The following is an 18,710-nucleotide window of genomic DNA, read 5'->3' as shown; positions in this document are numbered from 1 at the left end:
TGAAATGAAATTTGTGAATCTTGCACAAACTGGCTACTTAATTTAGCTCATGGGTTTGATTGGATGCCATTGTAGTGGACCCCAGTGGGGTTTCTGTTCATGACCATTGGCTGAGAAGAGCAGTTTTCTTAAGCCAAAGATATGGAGCCCTCATTCTGAATTTGTGAGATATTTTATTTTGCTACCTCTGTAAATAAAGAATTGTGGATAAAATAATAAAAATAATATGATATACACATATGTGGTTGGTTTCAAGCTCTTTTATCCAAGAAGAATACAATCTGATCTTTTATTGCAACATGGGAAATAATGAAATAATTGATGCATTTTTTATGTTGTAAATTGAAAGAGATTTGCAGTGAGTGTTTGTCTAATTCTAAAGTCAATCTTTTCACAAGTAACAAGAAATAGAAACTGTAGAGCAAAGAAGAAAATGAATAACATTGTCAGAAGTGGGATTTGAACCCACGCCTCCAGAGGAGACTGCGACCTGAACGCAGCGCCTTAGACCGCTCGGCCATCCTGACACATGAAACCACTGCTTTTTGAAAAGATGTATATTATGAAATAACCTATCTATAGTTACAATGACAATGTTGCTATTAAAACTGTTAATTTAAAAACTAGATATGAATTGCTTTTCCTTTCATTATAAAGAGGTTTCTAGTTGGCGTTACAATAAAAGTAAGTTTTGTTTTCCATGTTCAGGGTTGGAATCCAAGTGTCTAGAGTTTGTTCTCTAATGGATTTTAACTCAGCAATGAAATGAAATTTGTGAATCTTGCACAAACTGGCTACTTAATTTAGCTCATGGGTTTGATTGGATGCCATTGTAGTGGATCCCAGTGGGGTTTCTGTTAATGACCATCGGCTGAGAAGAGCAGTTTTCTTAAGCCAAAGATATGGAGCCCTCATTCTGAATTTGTGAGATATTTTATTTTGCTACCTCTGTAAATAAAGAATTGTGGATCAAATAATAAAAATAATATGATATACACATATGTGGTTGGTTTCAAGCTCTTTTATCCAGGGAGAATACAATCTGATCTTTTATTGCAACATGGGAAATAATGAAATAATTGATGCATTTTTTATGTTGTAAATTGAAAGAGATTTGCAGTGAGTGTTTGTCTAATTCTAAAGCCAATCTTTTCACAAGTAACAAGAAATAGAAACTGTAGAGCAAAGAAGAAAATGAATAACATTGTCAGAAGTGGGATTTGAACCCAGGCCACGCAGCGCCTTAGACCGCTCGGCCATCCTCACACATGAACCCACTCCTTTTTAAAAAGATGTATATTATGAAATAACCTATCTATAGTTACAATGACAATGTAGCTATTAAAACTGTTCATTTAAAAACTAGATATGAATTGCTTTTCCATTAATTTTAAAGAGGTTTCTAGTTGGCGTTACAATAAAAGTAAGTTTTGTTTTCCATGTTCAGGGTTGGAATCCAAGTGTCTAGAGTTTGTTCTCTAATGGATTTTAACTCAGCAATGAAATGAAATTTGTGAATCTTGCACAAACTGGCTACTTAATTTAGCTCATGGGTTTGATTGGATGCCATTGTAGTGGACCCCAGTGGGGTTTCTGTTAATGACCATTGGCTGAGAAGAGCAGTTTTCTTAAGCCAAAGATATGGAGCCCTCATTCTGAATTTGTGAGATATTTTATTTTGCTACCTCTGTAAATAAAGAATTGTGGATCAAATAATAAAAATAATATGATATACACATATGTGGTTGGTTTCAAGCTCTTTTATCCAGGGAGAATACAATCTGATCTTTTATTGCAACATGGGAAATAATGAAATAATTGATGTATTTTTTATTTTGTAAATTGAAAGAGATTTGCAGTGAGTGTTTGTCTAATTCTAAAGCCAATCTTTTCACAAGTAACAAGAAATAGAAACTGTAGAGCAAAGAAGAAAATGAATAACATTGTCAGAAGTGGGATTTGAACCCAGGCCACTCAGCGCCTTAGACCGCTCGGCCATCCTGACACATGAAACCACTGCTTTTTGAAAAGATGTATATTATGAAATAACCTATCTATAGTTACAATGACAATGTTGCTATTAAAACTGTTAATTTAAAAAATAAATATGAATTGCTTTTCCATTCATTTTAAAGAGGTTTCTAGTTGGCGTTACAATAAAAGTAAGTTTTGTTTTCCATGTTCAGGGTTGGAATCCAAGTGTCTAGAGTTTGTTCTCTAATGGATTTTAACTCAGCAATGAAATGAAATTTGTGAATCTTGCACAAACTGGCTACTTAATTTAGCTCATGGGTTTGATTGGATCCCATTGTAGTGGACCCCAGTGGGGTTTCTGTTCATGACCATTGGCTGAGAAGAGCAGTTTTCTTAAGCCAAAGATATGGAGCCCTCATTCTGAATTTGTGAGATATTTTATTTTGCTACCTCTGTAAATAAAGAATTGTGGATAAAATAATAAAAATAATATGATATACACATATGTGGTTGGTTTCAAGCTCTTTTATCCAAGAAGAATACAATCTGATTTTTTATTGCAACATGGGAAATAATGAAATAATTGATGCATTTTTTATGTTGTAAATTGAAAGAGATTTGCAGTGAGTGTTTGTTTAATTCTAAAGTCAATCTTTTCACAAGTAACAAGAAATAGAAACTGTAGAGCAAAGAAGAAAATGAATAACATTGTCAGAAGTGGGATTTGAACCCACGACTCCAGAGGAGACTGCGACCTGAACACAGCGCCTTAGACCGCTCGGCCATCCTGACACATGAAGCCACTGCTTTTTGAAAAGATGTATATTATGAAATAACCTATCTATAGTTACAATGACAATGTTGCTATTAAAACTGTTAATTTAAAAACTAGATATGAATTGCTTTTCCATTCATTTTAAAGAGGTTTCTAGTTGGCGTTACAATAAAAGTAAGTTTTGTTTTCCATGTTCAGGGTTGGAATCCAAGTGTCTAGAGTTTGTTCCCTAATGGATTTTAACTCAGCAATGAAATGAAATTTGTGAATCTTGCACAAACTGGCTACTTAATTTAGCTCATGGGTTTGATTGGATGCGAATTTAGTGGACCCCAGTGGGGTTTCTGTTCATGACCATTGGCTGAGAAGAGCAGTTTTCTTAAGCCAAAGATATGGAGCCCTCATTCTGAATTTGTGAGATATTTTATTTTGCTACCTCTGTAAATAAAGAATTGTGGATCAAATAATAAAAATAATATGATATACACATATGTGGTTGGTTTCAAGCTCTTTTATTCAGGGAGAATACAATCTGATCTTTTATTGCAACATGGGAAATAATGAAATAATTGATGCATTTTTTATGTTGTAAATTGAAAGAGATTTGCAGTGAGTGTAAGTCTAATTCTAAAGTCAATCTTTTCACAAGTAACAAGAAATAGAAACTGTAGAGCAAAGAAGAAAATGAATAACATTGTCAGAAGTGGGATTTGAACCCACACCTCCAGAGGAGACTGCGACCTGAACGCAGTGCCTTAGACCGCTCGGCCATCCTGACACATGAAACCACTACTTTTTGAAAAGATGTATATTATGAAATAACCTATCTATACTTACAATGACAATGTTGCTATTAAAACTGTTAATTTAAAAACTAAATATGAATTTCTTTTCCATTCATTTTAAAGAGGTTTCTAGTTGGCGTTACAATAAAAGTAAGTTTTGTTTTCCATGTTCAGGGTTGGAATCCAAGTGTCTAGAGTTTGCTCTCTAATGGATTTTAACTCAGCAATGAAATTAAATATGTGAATCTTGCACAAACTGGTTATTTAATTTAGCTCATGGGTTCGATTGGATGCCATTGTAGTGGACCCCAGTGGGGTTTTTGTTCATGACCATTGGCTGAGAAGAGCAGTTTTCTTAAGCCAAAGATATGGAGCCCTCATTCTGAATTTGTGAGATATTTTATTTTGCTACCTCTGTAAATAAAGAATTGTGGATCAAATAATAAAAATAATATGATATACACATATGTGGTTGGTTTCAAGCTCTTTTATCCAGGGAGAATACAATCTGATCTTTTATTGCAACATGGGAAATAATGAAATAATTGATGCATTTTTTATGTTGTAAATTGAAAGAGATTTGCAGTGAGTGTTTGTCTAATTCTAAAGCCAATCTTTTCACAAGTAACAAGAAATAGAAACTGTAGAGCAAAGAAGAAAATGAATAACATTGTCAGAAGTGGGATTTGAACCCAGGCCACGCAGCGCCTTAGACCGCTCGGCCATCCTCACACATGAACCCACTCCTTTTTAAAAAGATGTATATTATGAAATAACCTATCTATAGTTACAATGACAATGTAGCTATTAAAACTGTTCATTTAAAAACTAGATATGAATTGCTTTTCCATTAATTTTAAAGAGGTTTCTAGTTGGCGTTACAATAAAAGTAAGTTTTGTTTTCCATGTTCAGGGTTGGAATCCAAGTGTCTAGAGTTTGTTCTCTAATGGATTTTAACTCAGCAATGAAATGAAATTTGTGAATCTTGCACAAACTGGCTACTTAATTTAGCTCATGGGTTTGATTGGATGCCATTGTAGTGGACCCCAGTGGGGTTTCTGTTCATGACCATTGGCTGAGAAGAGCAGTTTTCTTAAGCCAAAGATATGGAGCCCTCATTCTGAATTTGTGAGATATTTTATTTTGCTACCTCTGTAAATAAAGAATTGTGGATCAAATAATAAAAATAATATGATATACACATATGTGGTTGGTTTCAAGCTCTTTTATCCAGGGAGAATACAATCTGATCTTTTATTGCAACATGGGAAATAATGAAATAATTGATGTATTTTTTATGTTGTAAATTGAAAGAGATTTGCAGTGAGTGTTTGTCTAATTCTAAAGCCAATCTTTTCACAAGTAACAAGAAATAGAAACTGTAGAGCAAAGAAGAAAATGAATAACATTGTCAGAAGTGGGATTTGAACCCAGGCCACTCAGCGCCTTATACCGCTCGGCCATCCTGACACATGAAACCACTGCTTTTTGAAAAGATGTATATTATGAAATAACCTATCTATAGTTACAATGACAATGTTGCTATTAAAACTGTTAATTTAAAAAATAAATATGAATTGCTTTTCCATTCATTTTAAAGAGGTTTCTAGTTGGCGTTACAATAAAAGTAAGTTTTGTTTTCCATGTTCAGGGTTGGAATCCAAGTGTCTAGAGTTTGTTCTCTAATGGATTTTAACTCAGCAATGAAATGAAATTTGTGAATCTTGCACAAACTGGCTACTTAATTTAGCTCATGGGTTTGATTGGATGCCATTGTAGTGGACCCCAGTGGGGTTTCTGTTCATGACCATTGGCTGAGAAGAGCAGTTTTCTTAAGCCAAAGATATGGAGCCCTCATTCTGAATTTGTGAGATATTTTATTTTGCTACCTCTGTAAATAAAGAATTGTGGATAAAATAATAAAAATAATATGATATACACATATGTGGTTGGTTTCAAGCTCTTTTATCCAAGAAGAATACAATCTGATTTTTTATTGCAACATGGGAAATAATGAAATAATTGATGCATTTTTTATGTTGTAAATTGAAAGAGATTTGCAGTGAGTGTTTGTTTAATTCTAAAGTCAATCTTTTCACAAGTAACAAGAAATAGAAACTGTAGAGCAAAGAAGAAAATGAATAACATTGTCAGAAGTGGGATTTGAACCCACGACTCCAGAGGAGACTGCGACCTGAACACAGCGCCTTAGACCGCTCGGCCATCCTGACACATGAAGCCACTGCTTTTTGAAAAGATGTATATTATGAAATAACCTATCTATAGTTACAATGACAATGTTGCTATTAAAACTGTTAATTTAAAAACTAGATATGAATTGCTTTTCCATTCATTTTAAAGAGGTTTCTAGTTGGCGTTACAATAAAAGTAAGTTTTGTTTTCCATGTTCAGGGTTGGAATCCAAGTGTCTAGAGTTTGTTCCCTAATGGATTTTAACTCAGCAATGAAATGAAATTTGTGAATCTTGCACAAACTGGCTACTTAATTTAGCTCATGGGTTTGATTGGATGCGAATTTAGTGGACCCCAGTGGGGTTTCTGTTCATGACCATTGGCTGAGAAGAGCAGTTTTCTTAAGCCAAAGATATGGAGCCCTCATTCTGAATTTGTGAGATATTTTATTTTGCTACCTCTGTAAATAAAGAATTGTGGATCAAATAATAAAAATAATATGATATACACATATGTGGTTGGTTTCAAGCTCTTTTATTCAGGGAGAATACAATCTGATCTTTTATTGCAACATGGGAAATAATGAAATAATTGATGCATTTTTTATGTTGTAAATTGAAAGAGATTTGCAGTGAGTGTAAGTCTAATTCTAAAGTCAATCTTTTCACAAGTAACAAGAAATAGAAACTGTAGAGCAAAGAAGAAAATGAATAACATTGTCAGAAGTGGGATTTGAACCCACACCTCCAGAGGAGACTGCGACCTGAACGCAGTGCCTTAGACCGCTCGGCCATCCTGACACATGAAACCACTACTTTTTGAAAAGATGTATATTATGAAATAACCTATCTATACTTACAATGACAATGTTGCTATTAAAACTGTTAATTTAAAAACTAAATATGAATTTCTTTTCCATTCATTTTAAAGAGGTTTCTAGTTGGCGTTACAATAAAAGTAAGTTTTGTTTTCCATGTTCAGGGTTGGAATCCAAGTGTCTAGAGTTTGCTCTCTAATGGATTTTAACTCAGCAATGAAATTAAATATGTGAATCTTGCACAAACTGGTTATTTAATTTAGCTCATGGGTTCGATTGGATGCCATTGTAGTGGACCCCAGTGGGGTTTTTGTTCATGACCATTGGCTGAGAAGAGCAGTTTTCTTAAGCCAAAGATATGGAGCCCTCATTCTGAATTTGTGAGATATTTTATTTTGCTACCTCTGTAAATAAAGAATTGTGGATCAAATAATAAAAATAATATGATATACACATATGTGGTTGGTTTCAAGCTCTTTTATCCAGGGAGAATACAATCTGATCTTTTATTGCAACATGGGAAATAATGAAATAATTGATGCATTTTTTATGTTGTAAATTGAAAGAGATTTGCAGTGAGTGTTTGTCTAATTCTAAAGCCAATCTTTTCACAAGTAACAAGAAATAGAAACTGTAGAGCAAAGAAGAAAATGAATAACATTGTCAGAAGTGGGATTTGAACCCAGGCCACGCAGCGCCTTAGACCGCTCGGCCATCCTCACACATGAACCCACTCCTTTTTAAAAAGATGTATATTATGAAATAACCTATCTATAGTTACAATGACAATGTAGCTATTAAAACTGTTCATTTAAAAACTAGATATGAATTGCTTTTCCATTAATTTTAAAGAGGTTTCTAGTTGGCGTTACAATAAAAGTAAGTTTTGTTTTCCATGTTCAGGGTTGGAATCCAAGTGTCTAGAGTTTGTTCTCTAATGGATTTTAACTCAGCAATGAAATGAAATTTGTGAATCTTGCACAAACTGGCTACTTAATTTAGCTCATGGGTTTGATTGGATGCCATTGTAGTGGACCCCAGTGGGGTTTCTGTTCATGACCATTGGCTGAGAAGAGCAGTTTTCTTAAGCCAAAGATATGGAGCCCTCATTCTGAATTTGTGAGATATTTTATTTTGCTACCTCTGTAAATAAAGAATTGTGGATCAAATAATAAAAATAATATGATATACACATATGTGGTTGGTTTCAAGCTCTTTTATCCAGGGAGAATACAATCTGATCTTTTATTGCAACATGGGAAATAATGAAATAATTGATGTATTTTTTATGTTGTAAATTGAAAGAGATTTGCAGTGAGTGTTTGTCTAATTCTAAAGCCAATCTTTTCACAAGTAACAAGAAATAGAAACTGTAGAGCAAAGAAGAAAATGAATAACATTGTCAGAAGTGGGATTTGAACCCAGGCCACTCAGCGCCTTATACCGCTCGGCCATCCTGACACATGAAACCACTGCTTTTTGAAAAGATGTATATTATGAAATAACCTATCTATAGTTACAATGACAATGTTGCTATTAAAACTGTTAATTTAAAAAATAAATATGAATTGCTTTTCCATTCATTTTAAAGAGGTTTCTAGTTGGCGTTACAATAAAAGTAAGTTTTGTTTTCCATGTTCAGGGTTGGAATCCAAGTGTCTAGAGTTTGTTCTCTAATGGATTTTAACTCAGCAATGAAATGAAATTTGTGAATCTTGCACAAACTGGCTACTTAATTTAGCTCATGGGTTTGATTGGATGCCATTGTAGTGGACCCCAGTGGGGTTTCTGTTCATGACCATTGGCTGAGAAGAGCAGTTTTCTTAAGCCAAAGATATGGAGCCCTCATTCTGAATTTGTGAGATATTTTATTTTGCTACCTCTGTAAATAAAGAATTGTGGATCAAATAATAAAAATAATATGATATACACATATGTGCTTGGTTTCAAGCTCTTTTATCCAGGGAGAATACAATCTGATCTTTTATTGCAACATGGGAAATAATGAAATAATTGATGCATTTTTTATGTTGTAAATTGAAAGAGATTTGCAGTGAGTGTAAGTCTAATTCTAAAGTCAATCTTTTCACAAGTAACAAGAAATAGAAACTGTAGAGCAAAGAAGAAAATGAATAACATTGTCAGAAGTGGGATTTGAACCCACGCCTCCAGAGGAGACTGCACCCTGAACACAGCACCTTAGACCGCTCGGCCATCCTGACACATGAAACCACTCATTTTTTAAAAGATGTATATTATGAAATAACATATCTATAGTTACAATGACAATGTTGCTATTAAAACTGTTAATTTAAAAACTAAATATGAATTGCTTTTTCATTCATTTTAAAGAGGTTTCTAGTTGGCGTTACAATAAAAGTATGTTTTGTTTTCCATGTTCACGGTTGGAATCCAAGTGTCTAGAGTTTGTTCTCTAATGGATTTTAACTCAGCAATGAAATTAAATTTGTGAATCTTGCACAAACTGGTTATTTAATTTAGCTCATGGGTTCGATTGGATGCCATTGTAGTGGACCCCAGTGGGGTTTCTGTTCATGACCATTGGCTGAGAAGAGCAGTTTTCTTAAGCCAAAGATATGGAGCCCTCATTCTGAATTTGTGAGATATTTTATTTTGCTACCTCTGTAAATAAAGAATTGTGGATCAAATAATAAAAATAATATGATATACACATATGTGGTTGGTTTCAAGCTCTTTTATCCAGGGAGAATACAATCTGATCTTTTATTGCAACATGGGAAATAATGAAATAATTGATGCATTTTTTATGTTGTAAATTGAAAGAGATTTGCAGTGAGTGTTTGTCTAATTCTAAAGCCAATCTTTTCACAAGTAACAAGAAATAGAAACTGTAGAGCAAAGAAGAAAATGAATAACATTGTCAGAAGTGGGATTTGAACCCAGGCCACCCAGCGCCTTAGACCGCTCGGCCATCCTGACACATGAAACCACTGCTTTTTGAAAAGATGTATATTATGAAATAACCTATCTATAGTTACAATGACAATGTTGCTATTAAAACTGTTAATTTAAAAACTAAATATGAATTGCTTTTCCATTAATTTTAAAGAGGTTTCTAGTTGGCGTTACAATAAAAGTAAGTTTTGTTTTCCATGTTCAGGGTTGGAATCCAAGTGTCTAGAGTTTGTTCTCTAATGGATTTTAACTCAGCAATGAAATTAAATTTGTGAATCTTGCACATACTGGTTATTTAATTTAGCTCATGGGTTCGATTGGATGCCATTGTAGTGGACCCCAGTGGGGTTTCTGTTCATGACCATTGGCTGAGAAGAGCAGTTTTCTTAAGCCAAAGATATGGAGCCCTCATTCTGAATTTGTGAGATATTTTATTTTGCTACCTCTGTAAATAAAGAATTGTGGATCAAATAATAAAAATAATATGATATACACATATGTGGTTGGTTTCAAGCTCTTTTATCCAGGGAGAATACAATCTGATCTTTTATTGCAACATGGGAAATAATGAAATAATTGATGCATTTTTTATGTTGTAAATTGAAAGAGATTTGCAGTGAGTGTTTGTCTAATTCTAAAGCCAATCTTTTCACAAGTAACAAGAAATAGAAACTGTAGAGCAAAGAAGAAAATGAATAACATTGTCAGAAGTTGGATTTGAACCCAGGCCACCCAGCGCCTTAGACCGCTCGGCCATCCTGACACATGAAACCACTGCTTTTTGAAAAGATGTATATTATGAAATAACCTATCTATAGTTACAATGACAATGTTGCTATTAAAACTGTTAATTTAAAAACTAAATATGAATTGCTTTTCCATTCATTTTAAAGAGGTTTCTAGTTGGCGTTACAATAAAAGTAAGTTTTGTTTTCCATGTTCAGGGTTGGAATCCAAGTGTCTAGAGTTTGTTCTCTAATGGATTTTAACTCAGCAATGAAATTAAATTTGTGAATCTTGCACAAACTGGCTACTTAATTTAGCTCATGGGTTTGATTGGATGCCATTGTAGTGGACCCCAGTGGGGTTTCTGTTCATGACCATTGGCTGAGAAGAGCAGTTTTCTTAAGCCAAAGATATGGAGCCCTCATTCTGAATTTGTGAGATATTTTATTTTGCTACCTCTGTAAATAAAGAATTGTGGATAAAATAATAAAAATAATATGATATACACATATGTGGTTGGTTTCAAGCTCTTTTATCCAGGAAGAATACAATCTGATCTTTTATTGCAACATGGGAAATAATGAAATAATTGATGCATTTTTTATGTTGTAAATTGAAAGAGATTTGCAGTGAGTGTTTGTCTAATTCTAAAGTCAATCTTTTCACAAGTAACAAGAAATAGAAACTGTAGAGCAAAGAAGAAAATGAATAACATTGTCAGAAGTGGGATTTGAACCCACGCCTCCAGAGGAGACTGCGACCTGAACGCAGTGCATTAGACCGCTCGGCCATCCTGACACATGAAACCACTGCTTTTTGAAAAGATGTATATTATGAAATAACCTATCTATAGTTTCAATGACAATGTTGCTATTAAAACTGTTAATTTAAAAACTAGATATGAATTGCTTTTCCATTCATTTTAAAGAGGTTTCTAGTTGGCGTTACAATAAAAGTAAGTTTTGTTTTCCATGTTCAGGGTTGGAATCCAAGTGTCTAGAGTTTGTTCTCTAATGGATTTTAACTCAGCAATGAAATGAAATTTGTGAATCTTGCACAAACTGGCTACTTAATTTAGCTCATGGGTTTGATTGGATGCCATTGTAGTGGACCCCAGTGGGGTTTCTGTTCATGACCATTGGCTGAGAAGAGCAGTTTTCTTAAGCCAAAGATATGGAGCCCTCATTCTGAATTTGTGAGATATTTTATTTTGCTACCTCTGTAAATAAAGAATTGTGGATCAAATAATAAAAATAATATGATATACACATATGTGGTTGGTTTCAAGCTCTTTTATCCAGGGAGAATACAATCTGATCTTTTATTGCAACATGGGAAATAATGAAATAATTGATGCATTTTTTATGTTGTAAATTGAAAGAGATTTGCAGTGAGTGTAAGTCTAATTCTAAAGTCAATCTTTTCACAAGTAACAAGAAATAGAAACTGTAGAGCAAAGAAGAAAATGAATAACATTGTCAGAAGTGGGATTTGAACCCACGCCTCCAGAGGAGACTGCAACCTGAACACAGCACCTTAGACCGCTCGGCCATCCTGACACATGAAACCACTCATTTTTTAAAAGATGTATATTATGAAATAACATATCTATAGTTACAATGACAATGTTGCTATTAAAACTGTTAATTTAAAAACTAAATATGAATTGCTTTTTCATTCATTTTAAAGAGGTTTCTAGTTGGCGTTACAATAAAAGTATGTTTCGTTTTCCATGTTCAGGGTTGGAATCCAAGTGTCTAGAGTTTGTTCTCTAATGGATTTTAACTCAGCAATGAAATTAAATTTGTGAATCTTGCACAAACTGGTTATTTAATTTAGCTCATGGGTTCGATTGGATGCCATTGTAGTGGACCCCAGTGGGGTTTCTGTTCATGACCATTGGCTGAGAAGAGCAGTTTTCTTAAGCCAAAGATATGGAGCCCTCATTCTGAATTTGTGAGATATTTTATTTTGCTACCTCTGTAAATAAAGAATTGTGGATCAAATAATAAAAATAATATGATATACACATATGTGGTTGGTTTCAAGCTCTTTTATCCAGGGAGAATACAATCTGATCTTTTATTGCAACATGGGAAATAATGAAATAATTGATGCATTTTTTATGTTGTAAATTGAAAGAGATTTGCAGTGAGTGTTTGTCTAATTCTAAAGCCAATCTTTTCACAAGTAACAAGAAATAGAAACTGTAGAGCAAAGAAGAAAATGAATAACATTGTCAGAAGTGGGATTTGAACCCAGGTCACTCAGCGCCTTAGACCGCTCGCCCATCCTGACACATGAAACCACTGCTTTTTGAAAAGATGTATATTATGAAATAACCTATCTATAGTTACAACGACAATGTTGCTATTAAAACTGTTAATTTAAAAACTAGATATGAATTGCTTTTCCATTCATTTTAAAGAGGTTTCTAGTTGGCGTTACAATAAAAGTAAGTTTTGTTTTCCATGTTCAGGGTTGGAATCCAAGTGTCTAGAGTTTGTTCTCTAATGGATTTTAACTCAGAAATGAAATTTGTGAATCTTGCACAAACTGGCTACTTAATTTAGCTCATGGGTTTGATTGGATGCCATTGTAGTGGACCGCAGTGGGGTTTCTGTTCATGACCATTGGCTGAGAAGAGCAGTTTTCTTAAGCCAAAGATATGGAGCCCTCATTCTGAATTTGTGAGATATTTTATTTTGCTACCTCTGTAAATAAAGAATTGTGGATCAAATAATAAAAATAATATGATATACACATATGTGGTTGGTTTCAAGCTCTTTTATCCAGGGAGAATACAATCTGATCTTTTATTGCAACATGGGAAATAATGAAATAATTGATGCATTTTTTATGTTGTAAATTGAAAGAGATTTGCAGTGAGTGTTTGTCTAATTCTAAAGCCAATCTTTTCACAAGTAACAAGAAATAGAAACTGTAGAGCAAAGAAGAAAATGAATAACATTGTCAGAAGTGGGATTTGAACCCAGGCCACTCAGCGCCTTAGACCGCTCGGCCATCCTGACACATGAAACCACTGCTTTTTGAAAAGATGTATATTATGAAATAACCTATCTATAGTTACAATGACAATGTTGCTATTAAAACTGTTAATTTAAAAATTAAATATGAATTGCTTTTCCATTCATTTTAAAGAGGTTTCTAGTTGGCGTTACAATAAAAGTAAGTTTTGTTTTCCATGTTCAGGGTTGGAATCCAAGTGTCTAGAGTTTGTTCTCTAATGGATTTTAACTCAGCAATGAAATTAAATTTGTGAATCTTGCACAAACTGGCTACTTAATTTAGCTCATGGGTTTGATTGGATGCCATTGTAGTGGACCCCAGTGGGGTTTCTGTTCATGACCATTGGCTGAGAAGAGCAGTTTTCTTAAGCCAAAGATATGGAGCCCTCATTCTGAATTTGTGAGATGTTTTATTTTGCTACCTCTGTAAATAAAGAATTGTGGATCAAATAATAAAAATAATATGATATACACATATGTGGTTGGTTTCAAGCTCTTTTATCCAGGGAGAATACAATCTGATCTTTTATTGCAACATGGGAAATAATGAAATAATTGATGCATTTTTTATGTTGTAAATTGAAAGAGATTTGCAGTGAGTGTTTGTCTAATTCTAAAGCCAATCTTTTCACAAGTAACAAGAAATAGAAACTGTAGAGCAAAGAAGAAAATGAATAACATTGTCAGAAGTGGGATTTGAACCCAGGCCACTCAGCGCCTTAGACCGCTCGGCCATCCTGACACATGAAACCACTGCTTTTTGAAAAGATGTATATTATGAAATAACCTATCTATAGTTACAATGACAATGTTGCTATTAAAACTGTTAATTTAAAAACTAGATATGAATTGCTTTTCCATTCATTTTAAAGAGGTTTCTAGTTGGCGTTACAATAAAAGTAAGTTTTGTTTTCCATGTTCAGGTTTGGAATCCAAGTGTCTAGAGTTTGTTCCCTAATGGATTTTAACTCAGCAATGAAATGAAATTTGTGAATCTTGCACAAACTGGCTACTTAATTTAGCTCATGGGTTTGATTGGATGCCAATTTAGTGGACCCCAGTGGGGTTTCTGTTCATGACCATTGGCTGAGAAGAGCAGTTTTCTTAAGCCAAAGATATGGAGCCCTCATTCTGAGTTTGTGAGATATTTTATTTTGCTACCTCTGTAAATAAAGAATTGTGGATCAAATAATAAAAATAATATGATATACACATATGTGGTTGGTTTCAAGCTCTTTTATCCAGAGAGAATACAATCTGATCTTTTATTGCAACATGGGAAATAATGAAATAATTGAGGTTTTTTTTAAGTTGTAAATTGAAAGAGATTTGCAGTGAGTGTAAGTCTAATTCTAAAGACAATCTTTTCACAAGTAACAAGAAATAGAAACTGTAGAGCAAAGAAGAAAATGAATAACATTGTCAGAAGTGGGATTTGAACCCACGCCTCCAGAGGAGACTGCGACCTGAACGCAGCGCTTTAGACCGCTCGGCCATCCTGACACATGAAACCACTACTTTTTGAAAAGATGTATATTATGAAATAACCTATCTATAGTTACAATGACAATGTTGCTATTAAAACTGTTAATTTAAAAACTAAATATGAATTGCTTTTCCATTCATTTTAAAGAGGTTTCTAGTTGGCGTTACAATAAAAGTAAGTTTTGTTTTCCATGTTCAGGGTTGGAATCCAAGTGTCTAGAGTTTGTTCTCTAATGGATTTTAACTCAGCAATGAAATTAAATTTGTGAATCTTGCACAAACTGGTTATTTAATTTAGCTCATGGGTTCGATTGGATGCCATTGTAGTGGACCCCAGTGGGGTTTCTGTTCATGACCATTGGCTGAGACGAGCAGTTTTCTTAAGCCAAAGATATGGAGCCCTCATTCTGAATTTGTGAGATATTTTATTTTGCTACCTCTGTAAATAAAGAATTGTGGATCAAATAATAAAAATAATATGATATACACATATGTGGTTGGTTTCAAGCTCTTTTATCCAGGGAGAATACAATCTGATCTTTTATTGCAACATGGGAAATAATGAAATAATTGATGCATTTTTTATGTTGTAAATTGAAAGAGATTTGCAGTGAGTGTTTGTCTAATTCTAAAGCCAATCTTTTCACAAGTAACAAGAAATAGAAACTGTAGAGCAAAGAAGAAAATGAATAACATTGTCAGAAGTGGGATTTGAACCCAGGTCACTCAGCGCCTTAGACCGCTCGCCCATCCTGACACATGAAACCACTGCTTTTTGAAAAGATGTATATTATGAAATAACCTATCTATAGTTACAACGACAATGTTGCTATTAAAACTGTTAATTTAAAAAACTAGATATGAATTGCTTTTCCATTCATTTTAAAGAGGTTTCTAGTTGGCGTTACAATAAAAGTAAGTTTTGTTTTCCATGTTCAGGGTTGGAATACAAGTGTCTAGAGTTTGTTCTCTAATGGATTTTAACTCAGAAATGAAATTTGTGAATCTTGCACAAACTGGCTACTTAATTTAGCTCATGGGTTTGATTGGATGCCATTGTAGTGGACCGCAGTGGGGTTTCTGTTCATGACCATTGGCTGAGAAGAGCAGTTTTCTTAAGCCAAAGATATGGAGCCCTCATTCTGAATTTGTGAGATATTTTATTTTGCTACCTCTGTAAATAAAGAATTGTGGATCAAATAATAAAAATAATATGATATACACATATGTGGTTGGTTTCAAGCTCTTTTATCCAGGGAGAATACAATCTGATCTTTTATTGCAACATGGGAAATAATGAAATAATTGATGCATTTTTTATGTTGTAAATTGAAAGAGATTTGCAGTGAGTGTTTGTCTAATTCTAAAGCCAATCTTTTCACAAGTAACAAGAAATAGAAACTGTAGAGCAAAGAAGAAAATGAATAACATTGTCAGAAGTGGGATTTGAACCCAGGCCACTCAGCGCCTTAGACCGCTCGGCCATCCTGACACATGAAACCACTGCTTTTTGAAAAGATGTATATTATGAAATAACCTATCTATAGTTACAATGACAATGTTGCTATTAAAACTGTTAATTTAAAAACTAAATATGAATTGCTTTTCCATTCATTTTAAAGAGGTTTCTAGTTGGCGTTACAATAAAAGTAAGTTTTGTTTTCCATGTTCAGGGTTGGAATCCAAGTGTCTAGAGTTTGTTCTCTAATGGATTTTAACTCAGCAATGAAATGAAATTTGTGAATCTTGCACAAACTGGCTACTTAATTTAGCTCATGGGTTTGATTGGATGCCATTGTAGTGGACCCCAGTGGGGTTTCTGTTCATGACCATTGGCTGAGAAGAGCAGTTTTCTTAAGCCAAAGATATGGAGCCCTCATTCTGAATTTGTGAGATATTTTATTTTGCTACCTCTGTAAATAAAGAATTGTGGATAAAATAATAAAAATAATATGATATACACATATGTGGTTGGTTTCAAGCTCTTTTATCCAGGAAGAATACAATCTGATCTTTTATTGCAACATGGGAAATAATGAAATAATTGATGCATTTTTTATGTTGTAAATTGAAAGAGATTTGCAGTGAGTGTTTGTCTAATTCTAAAGTCAATCTTTTCACAAGTAACAAGAAATAGAAACTGTAGAGCAAAGAAGAAAATGAATAACATTGTCAGAAGTGGGATTTGAACCCACGCCTCCAGAGGAGACTGCGACCTAAACGCAGCGCCTTAGACCGCTCTGCCATCTTGACACATGATACCACTACTTTTTTAAAAGATGTATATTATGAAATAACCTATCTATAGTTACAATGACAATGTTGCTATTAAAACTGTTAATTTAAAAACTGAATATGAATTGCTTTTTCATTCATTTTAAAGAGGTTTCTAGTTGGCGTTACAATAAAAGTATGTTTTGTTTTCCATGTTCAGGGTTGGAATCCAAGTGTCTAGAGTTTGTTCTCTAATGGATTTTAACTCAGCAATGAAATGAAATTTGTGAATCTTGCACAAACTGGTTATTTAATTTAGCTCATGGGTTCGATTGGATGCCATTGTAGTGGACCCCAGTGGGGTTTCTGTTCATGACCATTGGCTGAGAAGAGCAGTTTTCTTAAGCCAAAGATATGGAGCCCTCATTCTGAATTTGTGAGATATTTTATTTTGCTACCTCTGTAAATAAAGAATTGTGGATCAAATAATAAAAATAATATGATATACACATATGTGGTTGGTTTCAAGCTCTTTTATCCAGGGAGAATACAATCTGATCTTTTATTGCAACATGGGAAATAATGAAATAATTGATGCATTTTTTATGTTGTAAATTGAAAGAGATTTGCAGTGAGTGTAAGTCTAATTCTAAAGTCAATCTTTTCACAAGTAACAAGAAATAGAAACTGTAGAGCAAAGAAGAAAATGAATAACATTGTCAGAAGTGGGATTTGAACCCACGCCTCCAGAGGAGACTGCAATCTGAACACAGCACCTTAGACCGCTCGGCCATCCTGACACATGAAACCACTCATTTTTTAAAAGATGTATATTATGAAATAACATATCTATAGTTACAATGACAATGTTGCTATTAAAACTGTTAATTTAAAAACTAAATATGAATTGCTTTTTCATTCATTTTAAAGAGGTTTCTAGTTGGCGTTACAATAAAAGTATGTTTTGTTTTCCATGTTCAGGGTTGGAATCCAAGTGTCTAGAGTTTGTTCTCTAATGGATTTTAACTCAGCAATGAAATTAAATTTGTGAATCTTGCACAAACTGGTTATTTAATTTAGCTCATGGGTTCGATTGGATGCCATTGTAGTGGACCCCAGTGGGGTTTCTGTTCATGACCATTGGCTGAGAAGAGCAGTTTTCTTAAGCCAAAGATATGGAGCCCTCATTCTGAATTTGTGAGATATTTTATTTTGCTACCTCTGTAAATAAAGAATTGTGGATCAAATAATAAAAATAATATGATATACACATATGTGGTTGGTTTCAAGCTCTTTTATCCAGGGAGAATACAATCTGATCTTTTATTGCAACATGGGAAATAATGAAATAATTGATGCATTTTTTATGTTGTAAATTGAAAGAGATTTGCAGTGAGTGTTTGTCTAATTCTAAAGCCAATCTTTTCACAAGTAACAAGAAATAGAAACTGTAGAGCAAAGAAGAAAATGAATAACATTGTCAGAAGTGGGATTTGAACCCAGGCCACCCAGCGCCTTAGACCGCTCGGCCATCCTGACACATGAAACCACTGCTTTTTGAAAAGATGTATATTATGAAATAACCTATCTATAGTTACAATGACAATGTTGCTATTAAAACTGTTAATTTAAAAACTAAATATGAATTGCTTTTCCATTAATTTTAAAGAGGTTTCTAGTTGGCGTTACAATAAAAGTAAGTTTTGTTTTCCATGTTCAGGGTTGGAATCCAAGTGTCTAGAGTTTGTTCTCTAATGGATTTTAACTCAGCAATG

The 18,710-nt window shown here is 33.8% G+C and overlaps 11 non-coding genes across 11 annotated transcripts; all 11 read right to left on the bottom strand.

Annotated features, from left to right (window-relative positions):
- Positions 1-444: 444 nt before the first annotated feature.
- Positions 445-527, bottom strand: TRNAL-CAG (transfer RNA leucine (anticodon CAG)). The gene has a single exon. It is a non-coding gene; the product is annotated as a tRNA-Leu (tRNA).
- Positions 528-2,683: 2,156 nt separating this feature from the next.
- On the bottom strand, positions 2,684-2,766 carry TRNAL-CAG (transfer RNA leucine (anticodon CAG)). The gene has a single exon. It is a non-coding gene; the product is annotated as a tRNA-Leu (tRNA).
- A 678-nt stretch (positions 2,767-3,444) lies between these two features.
- TRNAL-CAG (transfer RNA leucine (anticodon CAG)) lies at positions 3,445-3,527 on the bottom strand. Its single transcript has one exon. It is a non-coding gene; the product is annotated as a tRNA-Leu (tRNA).
- A 2,156-nt stretch (positions 3,528-5,683) lies between these two features.
- TRNAL-CAG (transfer RNA leucine (anticodon CAG)) lies at positions 5,684-5,766 on the bottom strand. Its single transcript has one exon. It is a non-coding gene; the product is annotated as a tRNA-Leu (tRNA).
- Positions 5,767-6,444: 678 nt separating this feature from the next.
- On the bottom strand, positions 6,445-6,527 carry TRNAL-CAG (transfer RNA leucine (anticodon CAG)). Its single transcript has one exon. It is a non-coding gene; the product is annotated as a tRNA-Leu (tRNA).
- Positions 6,528-8,683: 2,156 nt separating this feature from the next.
- Positions 8,684-8,766, bottom strand: TRNAL-CAG (transfer RNA leucine (anticodon CAG)). The gene has a single exon. It is a non-coding gene; the product is annotated as a tRNA-Leu (tRNA).
- Positions 8,767-10,922: 2,156 nt separating this feature from the next.
- Positions 10,923-11,005, bottom strand: TRNAL-CAG (transfer RNA leucine (anticodon CAG)). The gene has a single exon. It is a non-coding gene; the product is annotated as a tRNA-Leu (tRNA).
- A 678-nt stretch (positions 11,006-11,683) lies between these two features.
- Positions 11,684-11,766, bottom strand: TRNAL-CAG (transfer RNA leucine (anticodon CAG)). Its single transcript has one exon. It is a non-coding gene; the product is annotated as a tRNA-Leu (tRNA).
- Positions 11,767-14,656: 2,890 nt separating this feature from the next.
- TRNAL-CAG (transfer RNA leucine (anticodon CAG)) lies at positions 14,657-14,739 on the bottom strand. Its single transcript has one exon. It is a non-coding gene; the product is annotated as a tRNA-Leu (tRNA).
- A 2,152-nt stretch (positions 14,740-16,891) lies between these two features.
- TRNAL-UAG (transfer RNA leucine (anticodon UAG)) lies at positions 16,892-16,974 on the bottom strand. Its single transcript has one exon. It is a non-coding gene; the product is annotated as a tRNA-Leu (tRNA).
- A 678-nt stretch (positions 16,975-17,652) lies between these two features.
- On the bottom strand, positions 17,653-17,735 carry TRNAL-CAG (transfer RNA leucine (anticodon CAG)). The gene has a single exon. It is a non-coding gene; the product is annotated as a tRNA-Leu (tRNA).
- Positions 17,736-18,710: the final 975 nt, after the last annotated feature.

The sequence above is a fragment of the Pseudophryne corroboree genome, chromosome 1, assembly GCF_028390025.1.
Source record: "Pseudophryne corroboree isolate aPseCor3 chromosome 1, aPseCor3.hap2, whole genome shotgun sequence".
In the NCBI taxonomy this organism is placed as follows: Eukaryota; Metazoa; Chordata; class Amphibia; order Anura; family Myobatrachidae; genus Pseudophryne; species Pseudophryne corroboree.
This window is presented reverse-complemented; position numbering and strand designations above follow the sequence as displayed.